Below are 12,809 nucleotides of genomic sequence, written 5' to 3'. Positions count from 1 at the left end.
AATAACAGTTCCTTTATGTATATACCACATTTTCTGCATGTTTATCTGTCAATGGACATTTGGGTTGCTTCCACTTCTTGGCTACTGTGAATAATGCTACAATGAACATTGGTGTCCAAATATCTCTTTGAGATCCTGTTTTGAATTGCCTTGGATATATGCCCAGAAGTAAGGTTGCTGAATCATATGGTAGATCTATTTTTAATTTGGGGGGAACCTTCACACTGTTTTCCATTGAGACTGTATCATTTTCTATCACCGGCAACAGTGCATAAAGGTTTCAATTTCTCTGCATCTGCACCAACACTTGTTATTTACTATTCTCTTGATAGTAACCATCCTAATAGGTATAAAATAAGATATATTTTTGAGGGGTTAGGGAGAAGGGGGACGATCTGGCTTTTTAGTACTTCAACTTACACCGTTGTCTACTGTGTCTACTAGACAACAGTGTAAGGGCTACTAGAATGTCGCTTTAATTTTAAGATCCACGTATAAAATGGTAGTGGCCAAATCATGGCAGGTCGATAAGATTCTCAGTCTGTTCCGAACAGATTAGATCATATTACAGCATTATTTTCAATTCAGAGCATCATAGTACAAGGCACAAAATAAAATATATTCTGAAAATTCTATCAGGACGATGAGGGGTATGCTAATCTTTGATTAAGAGAAACAGGTAAAGGAAAAAAGAAATTCTATTCAGCAAAAGAGAAGTCCATAGGGAGACGTAACAATGATTTTAAATAAATAAGGCTATCAAGCGAGAGAATACTCCCTTTGCTCTAAAAATCAAAATGTAGACTAAAGTATGGAAGAACCTAAGAAACTTCTATCATTTTGAACTGTCCAATGAAGGAGTGGGCTCATTTGGCATGCTTGAGTAACCCCTTTCCAGTTGCCGGTCCAAGGAGTCAGTTGAGGACATTTTCCCAGGATACTGTAAAGAGAAAATTACAATAATATAAACTCTAACTCACTTTCACACAATATGCCATAATTACATTTTTAAATAGTGGAATAAATTTAGTTCTGACTGTCATAAAACTAGCCCCTTTTCTAGCTGGAGCCTGGAGCACATGGGTGTACACACCCATGCAGAGAGAAAGATTTTCTTTTTAAACCTCCTGGTAACCATTGGCAATTTCCCTCCCCTCCAAATCTCCTTCCCTCTCCTCTCCCTAAATAGTTACCTAAAAGCACTGTCAGAATGACACATGGAAAAGATAGAAGTCAACACGGGTGCCCATTAGTATTTCTCACATTCTCAGCTTTTGATATTTGATTGACTACTTTTGTTACTTTCAAGACGTCTTCACTCAAGCTCTCGTTGATAAAATGCATTTTCCAAATGCTGCTGACACGTAGCACATTGCAATGAAAGTTAGTTACTGGAAGTGGCTCTTTGTTATCCAACAGATACATACGGTGTGCACGAGTCAGGGCCTCTGCGGAACAAAACTCTATCTTCAGTTTCTCTTGACATAAGACAGACATAGGTAATGCTTTCTATTAGATTTATAGCACTGAGAATTCTTATGTAAAATCTCTTCACACTGTGTAGCAATGTTGTATCAATAGAAACCAACCACTTAGGAGAACTTTTGAAATGGGGCATATTTTATTAAGTTTCTCTTTGAGAAGGATCAGAATCAAGGTGTATGTGGAGTTAGTGATTGTAAAGGATGGAGGGAGCCTTTATTCTATTCTCAATACAAAGAAAGAAATTAAGTGTAAATATTTAGGCTTTTCTTATTTTATTACTAATCACTTTCACCTGAGAAAGACCAATGCTGGCACAAGTCAAAAAGTCAAAATATCTATTAGGGGATTTGTCAATATTTCTTTTGTGTGGTCCAGGGAAGGGGACCACCACTTCCCTATAATATATTCACATACAATATAATATTATTGAATAATATTAACATGCACCCTTTGTGTGTGATAGAGGAACTCAGACATATCATTTATGAATGATATTTCATAAATGATATGTCTGAGTCAAGTGATTAGAGCAATTATTTCTGGACCTCTCAGAATATCACTGTAAGTTTATCACAACTTAATAAACTTTTCATGAGAAACATCTATTTTATATCACTATAACACCATTAAAACCTGCAATTCATATTTCTCCCATCAGGGATTTACTCAAATTCCTTTTATGGATTTAAGTAAAAGCATGACATTTCTTCACATGAATCTCCACTTTGAAATTAAGATTTTTCAAGACTTTTTGCTTTATTTAAGTTCTGTTTTGTTAACTTTAAAGAAATGTTTAGCAGGCATTTTTATTCTAAAGCCTTGGTCAGTTTTAAATCTTGTCTCCTGTTTGTGATTTCTGTTTTCCTAATTCCAGGATGCAGAGCTTCAGGGAGAGGCCAAAGGTCACACCACTAAAACTTTCTAAAGACGCTGAGACCAGAGGACCCACTATGGAAATCCTTACAAGGACCATCTGAGCAGCCGAAGAAGAAAACCAAAAACAACCAAATATTAAGCAACTACACACACCTAATATGAAATAAAAAGTGATAGGCTTCCAGGAGAGTAGTCAAAAAAGAAAAGCAAGTGTTTTTAGTCTTTGGAAATGTTATTCAAAAGGATCGCCTTACCTGAGGTCTTCCATCTGATATCTTAGCCTTCTAGGTCCTATCAGCTAAGTTTAAAATACCTCCAAGTTTCTTACAGAACTACCTCTGTCCAAGGGTTGGTGATAAGTAGAAAATGATTTTTGAAAAAAGAGAAAGTACCTTTTATAATATATTGATAATTAAAAATGTAGTTGTTCCACCTAATATCGGATATGGAAAACATCAGGGAAACAATTTGTAAAGTATATGGATCGACTAACCACTATGCTTTACACCTGAAGCTAATACAAAATACTGTTGAGTGTAAGCTGTAATGAAAAACAATAATTTAAAAAAGAATGCAGTTGTTAAAAGTAATATTATATGGCCGTAAAAAAGAATGAAGTATTGACATGTGTTACAACATAGACAAGCCTTGAAAATACACTAAGTGAAAGAAGTCAAACCCAAAGGTCATATGTTGCAGAAGTCCATTTATATGAAACATCTGGACTTGGCAAACCCATAGATACAGAAAGCAGGTTATTAATTGCTAAGGACTAGGGACAGGGAGGAATAGAAAGTGACTGCTTGAGGCTGTGAGGCTGCTCTGTAGGGCACGGGTGTCAAACTCACTTTCACCGGGGGCCACATCAACCTCACAGTTTTCCTCAAAGGGCAGAATGTAACTTTAGGACTGTATAAATGGAACTACTCCTTAACAGTTAAGCAAGAGTTCGGCAACTGCCGAAGCAAGATGCCAAGCTGGGTAAAACAAGAGTATTGAAAATGTTTCATCCATTACTAGATAGAAGTAATGGTTCCACCACACTGTGAATACACTAAATGCTCCTCAATTTAACATGATTCATTTTGTTATGTAAGTTTTACCTGAATTTTAAAAAAGAGGGAATCTGTTGGGTGATGAGTTCTGAATAGGCAATAATATTCCACTATTTTTAAAGTATAAAATTATATACGGTTGATTTTCCTTATTCTTTGAGTCCATCTTTAAAACTTTTGCTACTTGTTAAAATTTGTCTGTAACTCCAAAGTCAAAACGCACGGCACTTCCTTGGTTTTGCACGGACATGCAGAGTGGCAAAAAATGTGAGCCACCTCGTGTGCATGTTCCCGACTGTGGCTGCACAAGGTGACATTCTGCCTTCATGTTTCAGCTGTTTTCTTTTAAACAAATATCCTTTTTTTGTCTATTTGGTGTCATATTTTTTGCAGTTCTTTCCCTTTCTTTGGTGACTTAGCTATTTAAATGGCTTCCGAGTATAACTCTGAAATACTCTCTAGTGTTCCTCAGTGCAAGAAGGCTGCAATGTGCCTCATGGAGAAAATGCCTGCATTCCATGAGCTTTATTCAGGCATGAGTTATAGTGCTGTTGACTGTGATGTCAATGTTACCAAATCAACATTACGTATTAGAAGATATAAGAGAAAAGGGAGGTTAGGAGAAAAGGGAGCCTTTATTCACTGTTTCTGGAATAGTAAATTGGTAAGCCATATAGAAAACAGGATGAGGTTCATCAAAGAATTAAAAGTAGAATACTACATAATCTAGCAATCCAGCAACTTCTGGGTATATAGCTGAAAGATGTAAAGTCGCATTGCTAAGAGATCTGTAGCCCTAAGTTCAATGCAGCACCATTCACCATAACCAAGACACAGAAACAATCTAAGTGTCCAGCAATAGGTGAATAAATAAAGACAAAGCAGTATATATGTACAATAGAATATTATTCAGTCATAAAAAGAGAAGAAAATCCTACTGCTCGGCAACAATGTGGATGAACCTTGAGGACACCACGCTAAGTGAGAGGAGTCAGACAGAGAAAGGCAAATACTGTAGAACTTCATATGTTCAATCTAAAAAAGATAAAATCATAGAAACAGAGAGTAGAGTAATGGTTACCAGGGGTTGGGTGCAGGGGAGAATGGGAATATGTCAGTCAAAAGGTACAGAGTTTCAGTTGCACAATGAACAACTTCTGGGAATCTAACAAGGTACAGCATGGTGACTATAGTTGACATTACAGTACTCTATATTTACACTTGCTAAGAGTATATCTTAAATGTTCTCACCACACACACACACAAGATAACTATGTGAGCAGGCGTTAGCTACATTTATTGTGGTAATTATTTTACAATACATACATATATTAAATCTTCACTTTGTACATCTTAAACTTACATGTTGTTATTTGCCAATTATGTCTCAATAAAGCTGGAAATATATAAGTTAACTAATGTTTCCTTATATAGACACACATAAAACAAAAGCAAAATTATGTATTGATTGGTTGATGAAAATATGACAACATGAATCTAAACCTATTATTTTCTTGAAGAGCCACAGCTGAGTGTTTATACTTCCAATATTCAAGCTGACTTCAGAGAGCATAACACTGTGAAAAATGAGAACCAACACTACATAAAGACAAATATATAGATGTCAGTAAGGAGTGGTCATAGCAAAAACACCAGGATTTTCTTGTAAATAAAAATTTGTAACATTTTAGTAAGAAGCAAGTCATGATTTGAATTAATTTCTATACAGATAGCCACTGCACATGCATATAAACAAATCCTTTGGTTAAAATGGTACAAAGCATATAGGAAGTAATACATCTGAAGGATATGTAATTCATGCTGTAGCATGCACTAAAAGCAAATACTTCATATTTCTTTTAATATTAATACACAGCAGGCAACTCAAAAATGAATGAAATGTAATATATACTTCTGCTTCAACAAGATATTACTATGTAGCAAGAAGGAAAATATGTAAAAATGAATCTCTCATAAGGCTTTCTAGCAATCTTCAGCCTCAGAAACTAGAAATCACCATGTTCAAAGCCATGTAAATCACAGTTCCAAAAGCTTCATATTCCACTGCCCCTGCTTGAATTCCATTGATTCTCTTCGTTGCTGGCACCCACTGTATTAGAAACTGAAGCATTCCCATTCAAACAATCAATTCTGTTCGGTATCAACAAGGGGCATTATTGTTTACACATTTCTGAAATAACATCCTCTGCCTCTGGTTCTACGCCATCTCTTCAAGTTTTAACTTACATAGATATGGGTTTCTCCTTCCTCTTATCAATGCCATTTAAAATTTTTGAAGATCGTAGCCAACAAAAATTCTACAACTCAGCTGAAGCCTTTAAATGCTTACGATGCCGAAAGGTGGCATTGAACTCCAGCTCTCTTGGAGTCAGAGTGAAGGGAGTCAGTAGTGGTCCAGGACTCTTCATAACAAGTTCAGTTATATGAGCCTTGGAGAATCCAGGGTCAAGACTGGCGATTTCTTGATAAACTTGTTCTTTCTCACATACAGACTAGATTATTTCTTCTTAAATTTAGAGGATCACAAGTGTTGATTTAAAAAAATTACAGTCAATATTCTCATGTTTGGATCATAGTCTGAATCGGTGAATTGAAATTGCCAAGCTTCTGTAACATCCATCCTCTTTGAAACTTTTCTTCCATTGTAGCCACTCAACAGTTCCTGCGGGGAGGCCACGTCTGACATGTGCAGCAGTTTTTAGTTTTCCTGTTCCTTCAGGTCTTTAGATGCCTCAGTTCTTCAGCCCTATTGCCTCGTTCTTTTATGAAGTCCTATCATACATAATGAATCTGTTTTGGTAATGTCATTGTGGTTTTCAGGCAATAACTAATGATTATATTAAATGTAAATGTATATAACATGGGGAAATAAGATTCTATTCCTCAAATCATCTGTGCAACCTGTCATTTATAATTTTGATAGCTAATTATAACTAATTATTGGCATGTTTTGTTTTCTCTTTGCTATGCTTCAACATTAGAGAATAGCATTACTGCCATACATATAAGATTTTTCATCCCGTCAGCTGAGCCTTACATCCATTAACAGTGGGGCAAGACAATTAAACAGGTTTGGTTACTGAAGAGGGAGATACTGGTGGCTGTTACCAATATGTGTAAAGTTGGGGGGGGATTTAAAAACCTCTTAAAATTGTAGTAGGAATAAAATGTGATCATATTTTTAAATTGATATATACTACACAAATAAAAGGAATTTCTTTGACATTAATGACTAAGATTTCACCCTACAAAAAAGGCGGGGAAAAATTCTACGATGTTCATCTGTCTGGTTTCCTGTCCATTTCACACCTTGAGAGCTTGCTTGTCAATGCCGGTTCTCAATGCCAATTTAATCAGAATGTCTGTGTGCGAATCTGAGCACTGATATTTGCAAAAGCTCTCTGGACGACCAGTGTACACAATGATAGTGGAAAGTCAAGGTGCAAAACACAGTCAGGGCCTTCCAGAGCAGTTTCAGGCAGCAGCAGTCAATACAAAAGCTCTTGTGTTCTCTGTGAGTTTAATTAGAATGTTGTCAGTGTTTCATTCTAAATGCACTAACCTATGGCTTTAAATATTCTCATTATGAAAACAGCCTTCTGTGCAACCTGATTTTTTTTAAAAAACTTTATTTAGGAATTGATACTATTTGTTTAAAAAAAATTAGGACTTTGGCTTTCAATGCCTTGTTATTCTCTGTTCCATTTGGCATTTTTGTCTTGAGTTCTACTTTGATCTAATCTTATTTTTATCTATATCCATATCTTACATATCTAGTCTATTGCCTTTATCATGTTATTTTGCCTTGTGTGTTGTTTATAAAAGGTATGGCTTGCTTAGGCAATGGTACCTTAAAACAAGCTTTGGGATTGGAGACTACAAACCTGGTAGTTTTGTGTCATTTCGCAATTCCAATTATAAATTGTTCTCACCTTGGGCAAATAATTTAACCTTTCTTGAATGAGATCTCTTATCTTTAAAATTGGGGTGATAGTACTTGCATCTCACAGAATCATTATGAGGATTAAACAGAACAGTTTATTTGGAAGTAGTCTGTAAACTGTAGAGTTGTAAGTGAATGAGAGAATGATGGGCACAATTGTAAGAGCTAGGATTAAATGCCAGGCCATATAATTCCCAGAACCATGGACTTTTCCACCCATACTTATCATCCTAAAACAATGTGCTAAATTAGACTTTAGGGAAACCATGGATGTCTCTGTCAGTTACAGATCAAGTCAATCACTCAACAATGGTTAACAGGAAGCAGAAAAAACTGGGAAGAACAGCAGTCATATGTTCTTTCTGTATGTACTTGTCTCTCCATGATTTTATTTTTTTATTTCTTTCTAAAGTTCAAAGAAGCTGGGCAAGACTCTTGGATTGCTGATTAGTTAAACAGAGAATATGAAATAAATTAGATAATATCACCATGAAAACTTTCGAGTCTATTTGGTCTTCATCCACACTTTCTACAGGATATGTTTGGTAAAACATGATCTAGAAAAGTTTGTGCAATGAATTTTTTAAAAATCCTGACCTAAGGATATGTTTTTATTGATGTTAGAGAGGGGAAGAGAGAGAAAGAGAAATACCAACATAAGAGAGAAACACTGATTGGTAATCTCCCATACACACTCTGACTGGGAATCGAACCCACCACCTAGGTGTGTGCCCTGACCCAGGATCAACCTGCAATCTATTGGCGCATGTGACAATGCTCCAACCAGCTGACCCACCCAGCTCAGGTGCTATGAGATTTTTGTATTACAGATTCTACTTCCTTCTTAGACCATTTTTCATTTGGTTTTCTGTAGGTATCATTTTTATAATTTGAAGTTGCTCAGGAAATAGAAAAATGATTTAGTTGTAATACAAGTAAGCAAGGCAAAACTATAGAACACAAAAAGGGACGCTCCTCTCCTCACGACATTACTTCCTCAGAGTAGCCCCCCTTAATAGTTTCATGTAGATCGCAGGTGGCAAACACAAGGCCTGCAGGCCAAATCCGGCCCTCCACCTTGTTTTACATGGCCTGGCATATTGTTTCTACCCTGTGGCAGCGCCAAGCTCTCCCTTAACTGTTAAGGAGTAGTTAGTTACATTTATAGAGTCCTAAAATTACATTCAGCCCTTTCAAGGCAACCACAAGGCTGATGTGGCCCCCAGTGAAAATGAGTTTGACACCCCTGGTGTACATCCTTCTGGGACTTTTTTGGCATATATAAACAATCATATATGCACTCATATTTTTAATGCATATATATTTTCACATTCATGCATATAAGTGCATGAATGTGTATGAATTCTTTATTATCTACTTATTTATTTCCGTAGGATAGCTTCTAAGAGTGGGACTGCTGAGAATAACAACCTAGTTTTGTTCATTTAAAAAACATTATCAGACTATCCCTCCAAAACATAAAACAGCAATCACACTAAATGTGTAAGAGTACAGATAAGAGTGGAGAATGGAAAAGAGGACTGGAGAGAAGTAGCAAAAGAGCAACTTTTTTAGTTCCTTGACACAGAGGTCCCATGACCCCAAACACACTTGCCTTTCTGCATTGGTGCGGGCCAGTAATAACTCTATTTTTTCTGGAACTAATTCAAATACAGGTGTTGCACTTGCAGCTGAAATGCCGTTTTCCCTCAGTTCCACTGCAGGTTCATCTTCTGGGTATTGTCCTTGAGGTCAGGTGAAGGCACCCTTCACCACTGTACTGCTCCCTACCAAGTATACCACCTTCTCTTAGTGTGGGGTAATGTCATCTCATGGCACTAAACAGCCTGCCAACTTACAAACTTCTTTGTGAATTCCCTTTTAGTCACAACATATCAGCATTCACATTCTGTCACACAATACCACCTAGCACTGCCGATTTCCATTCACGAGGATTGTATATACCAACCACTCTTTCAGTGTCTATTCATGGTCCTTTTCCCCCGGGGCCTAGGCCCAACTAAATGATGGATCTGGCCAGAGGACTAACTATCGATAAATAATTCTGTTCTCCCCAATTTCCTCCATGGGTTTCCCGGCATGCTCTTTCTCTGCCAAAGTCTTCCTTCCCTCCTCTCCTGGGATTCTTCAATCCCCAAGCCAGTCCAGTTGACACAAACTTGTGAGTCACTTTGAAGTTTTAGTTGCCATGATAAATGTCACAAAACATATTTTCCCCAAACAGTGACCTTCGAAAGGAATGAAGTTTGTAGATCCATTGCATGCCATTCTCAGCAGTGAGTCAATGGCATTTGCCTAACAACATGACTTCTGATGGCAGACGTATTCTGTCATCACGAGCACAAATATACACTAAGTTTCTGTACTGATTCCAATTAGCACAGACACAGCTGTGAGTAGGAGATATGAAATCAAAAATAAGCATTGGAGAAAATAACTATAAAGGCTACTCCTATAAAAACTATGACTCTGACAAATATACTTAAATAAGTTTAGTGGTTATTCATTTTTATATATTTGGAATGCTTTAAAATATTTAATGCATTTCTTCAGTATGTGATATATAATATGCAAAATCTACATTGGCATTATGTTTATTTAATATAATTTTATCTAATATCACCAGAAACTTGGGAGAATTGGCTGAAATTGTAACAGGTCTAATTCTACAGTATCACCATTGTTTCATTATAAAACACAGATGAAACATTTGGGTTACGTGTGGTCTTTTGTGGTAGCATAGGAATTTTAGAATTATTTTTCCTATTTCTGTGAGAAATGCCTTTGGAGTTTTGACAAGAATTTCTAAGAGAGTAGACCTTGTGTGTTCTCATAACACACACAAAATAGCTAATTATGGGAGATGATAGCCGTGTTAATGAACCTGATTGTGCTCATTATTTGTGCACCTTGAAATCACACTGTATAACCTAAATACTAACAATTTTTATTTTTCAATCATACCTAAATAAAGTTCGGGGAATAAAACATAGGTGAGACTCCACTGCTCATATATCTTATTGTCAAAATATTTTATGGAAAAGAATTAAACTAAATACTTAAATAAAGAATACTGTACTAGCTGCAATGATGGCCAGGTATGGGGTATTTTTCTGAGGACAATCTATGCCTGGCTTCAGTTTCATATGGAGTTCGTGATTGGCTGAATCACAAATAAGATAGTTATAAATAAATCAGAATGTCAGATTGGCAGTGAAGAAATAGTCACAGGGATATAAAGTAAAGCATATATGGGTACTAAAAATATCAGGGGGAACACTTTTTAAGGTGTGTGGTTGTTTAATCACTGTGCTGTACACCCAAAACTAATACATAATAATATTGAATGTAAAATGTAGTGTAAAAATAAAATGTAAAGTTCTTAAAATAAAAAAGGAATGTTTGGAACTCTCACAATGGTGCAGGGCTATGATCAAAATTGGAAAGGCATAGAATGGATACCCTAATATATTTTTTCAGCCAACATGGTTCAGTTGATAAGAAACATGAAATGATGTGGAACAAGCTGATGTTAATTACAGACTAATCACTGGAAAGTGACAAGCAAAGGAGATGCCTAAGGAAGAATCGGGATCAATAAAACTAAAGGAATCATTAGAAGAGATAAATATTGGGTTTAGTCACTAGGGTAAATCAAAGTAACTCTGTTGGGTAATGAATCTCTCTCATGTGAACAATCTGGGAACATTAGTTGTCCTGTTGAGTCTTAAGTCTTTATGTCTTTGGGCCTACTGCCAAGTTCATAGGGAAGAATGTGATTTGTGAGGATGCTAAGGAAGAGGTGCCAAAGGGCCAATTGTTTCTTTGGTGAGTGGTGCATCAAATTCACAGAAAGTGAATGTATATAAAAAGTTGAAGAGATGGTAACATGTTTTGTCAGTAGATCATACAATTTATCAAACACAGCAACATGCACGAGTCCACAGTCATTTATACATCTGTTCAAATATGTCTGTCTATACTAACACATTTAGTAGAGAGAAAGACACAAGAATGAAACTGTTAGAATGAAATTCATTATAGAATTTCCACTTTTGGCTGAGACTGCCCAATTTGTGGTGAGCCAATTCTTCTGGCAAGAAAAAAAAAGTAGATAAAATATAAAAACCCTCTGACTGAAATATCAGGAAGCTACCATGGCAGCCACAAGTTTCTGATGAAAAGGGAAACTCAAAAGTACAAATGGGAAGGACGTCATATACACGTGTTTTCCAAGATGGCTCCTACTACCTTTGCTAATGTATTAAATGATTAACCTGAGAATTAAATTCCATATATATATATATATATATATATATATATATATACACACATATACATATCAGCCTGCCAAATAACCATTATTTTTATACTACAAGATATTTTGTGGTGAAAGTTGGACATTGCAAGTTCAACATTTTATAAGTCACTTTCCTTTACATATAAACTCAGAATTTTGAATTTTGTTAATTTTTATTACAGCAAGATAAATTTCATGTAGGTAAAATAGCAAAGTGCATTATAATTAGGTAGTTCAATTCCTGGAAATTTTCATAAAAATATTAATAAAATTCAACCTAGAACTTTTAAATGATACTAAAACATCTCAAATTTTACATAAAGGGATAAAAAGTATCAGAACATGAAAGACGGTCATAAATGTTTCAACAATTTGAAAAACATTTATGGTCTATCCCCACAAAGGTAAAGACTGTGATTTAACCCCAGTGATTACAGATTCCGGGCAACTATTACAGTCTCTGTGAACTAGGACATCCTAGGGCTCCTTTGTAAATAATGTATAAGTCATTGTGTTTTAATTCAAACTACCAAACAAACGAAAAGAAAAGTAAACCTTCAGCAAAATGACGGTCCTGAAGTGAAGCCTTTTCAGCCTATTACAGAGGCTTTATGAAGAACATGGTATCCAAGGCAACACAGGTAATGACTGAATGGTAAAATCTGGTATAAACCAGCACAGGAAAATTCAGCATCTTAAATGACATAAAAGGGTCTACATTAGTAACCAGTTATTTAGCTAACACTGGCATTTCTCATGGCATATTCAAGGTGTCAAAATGTATTATGAAGGCATTTTTCTACTTCTAAATATTTTACATAATATTTCATTATACATTTCTATAACCGATTTCATCGGTAATAATTTCACAGGCCTACTTATATAAATAACACATGTGGATGGTGCATTACAAGGAGAAAAAAAGATGGCTATTTTCCCTGTACTGCCCTTATTGGGGAAATGTATGCCTACCAAATTTCTATTTATGATGCAATACAATTATAATACACAGGTAATAGTTATTTTGCTTATTCTGGGTAATCCATCTTTCATGTTTCCACTGCACATGGAAAATATAAGTTCAATGATGTTATACATTGTTGTTATA

This window comes from Artibeus jamaicensis, unplaced genomic scaffold (genome assembly GCF_021234435.1).
Source record: "Artibeus jamaicensis isolate MK-2021 breed Jamaican fruit bat unplaced genomic scaffold, CSHL_Jam_final contig_415, whole genome shotgun sequence".
Lineage (NCBI taxonomy): Eukaryota > Metazoa > Chordata > Mammalia > Chiroptera > Phyllostomidae > Artibeus > Artibeus jamaicensis.
The sequence above is the reverse complement of the archived record's forward strand: the minus strand, read 5'-3'. Positions refer to the sequence as shown.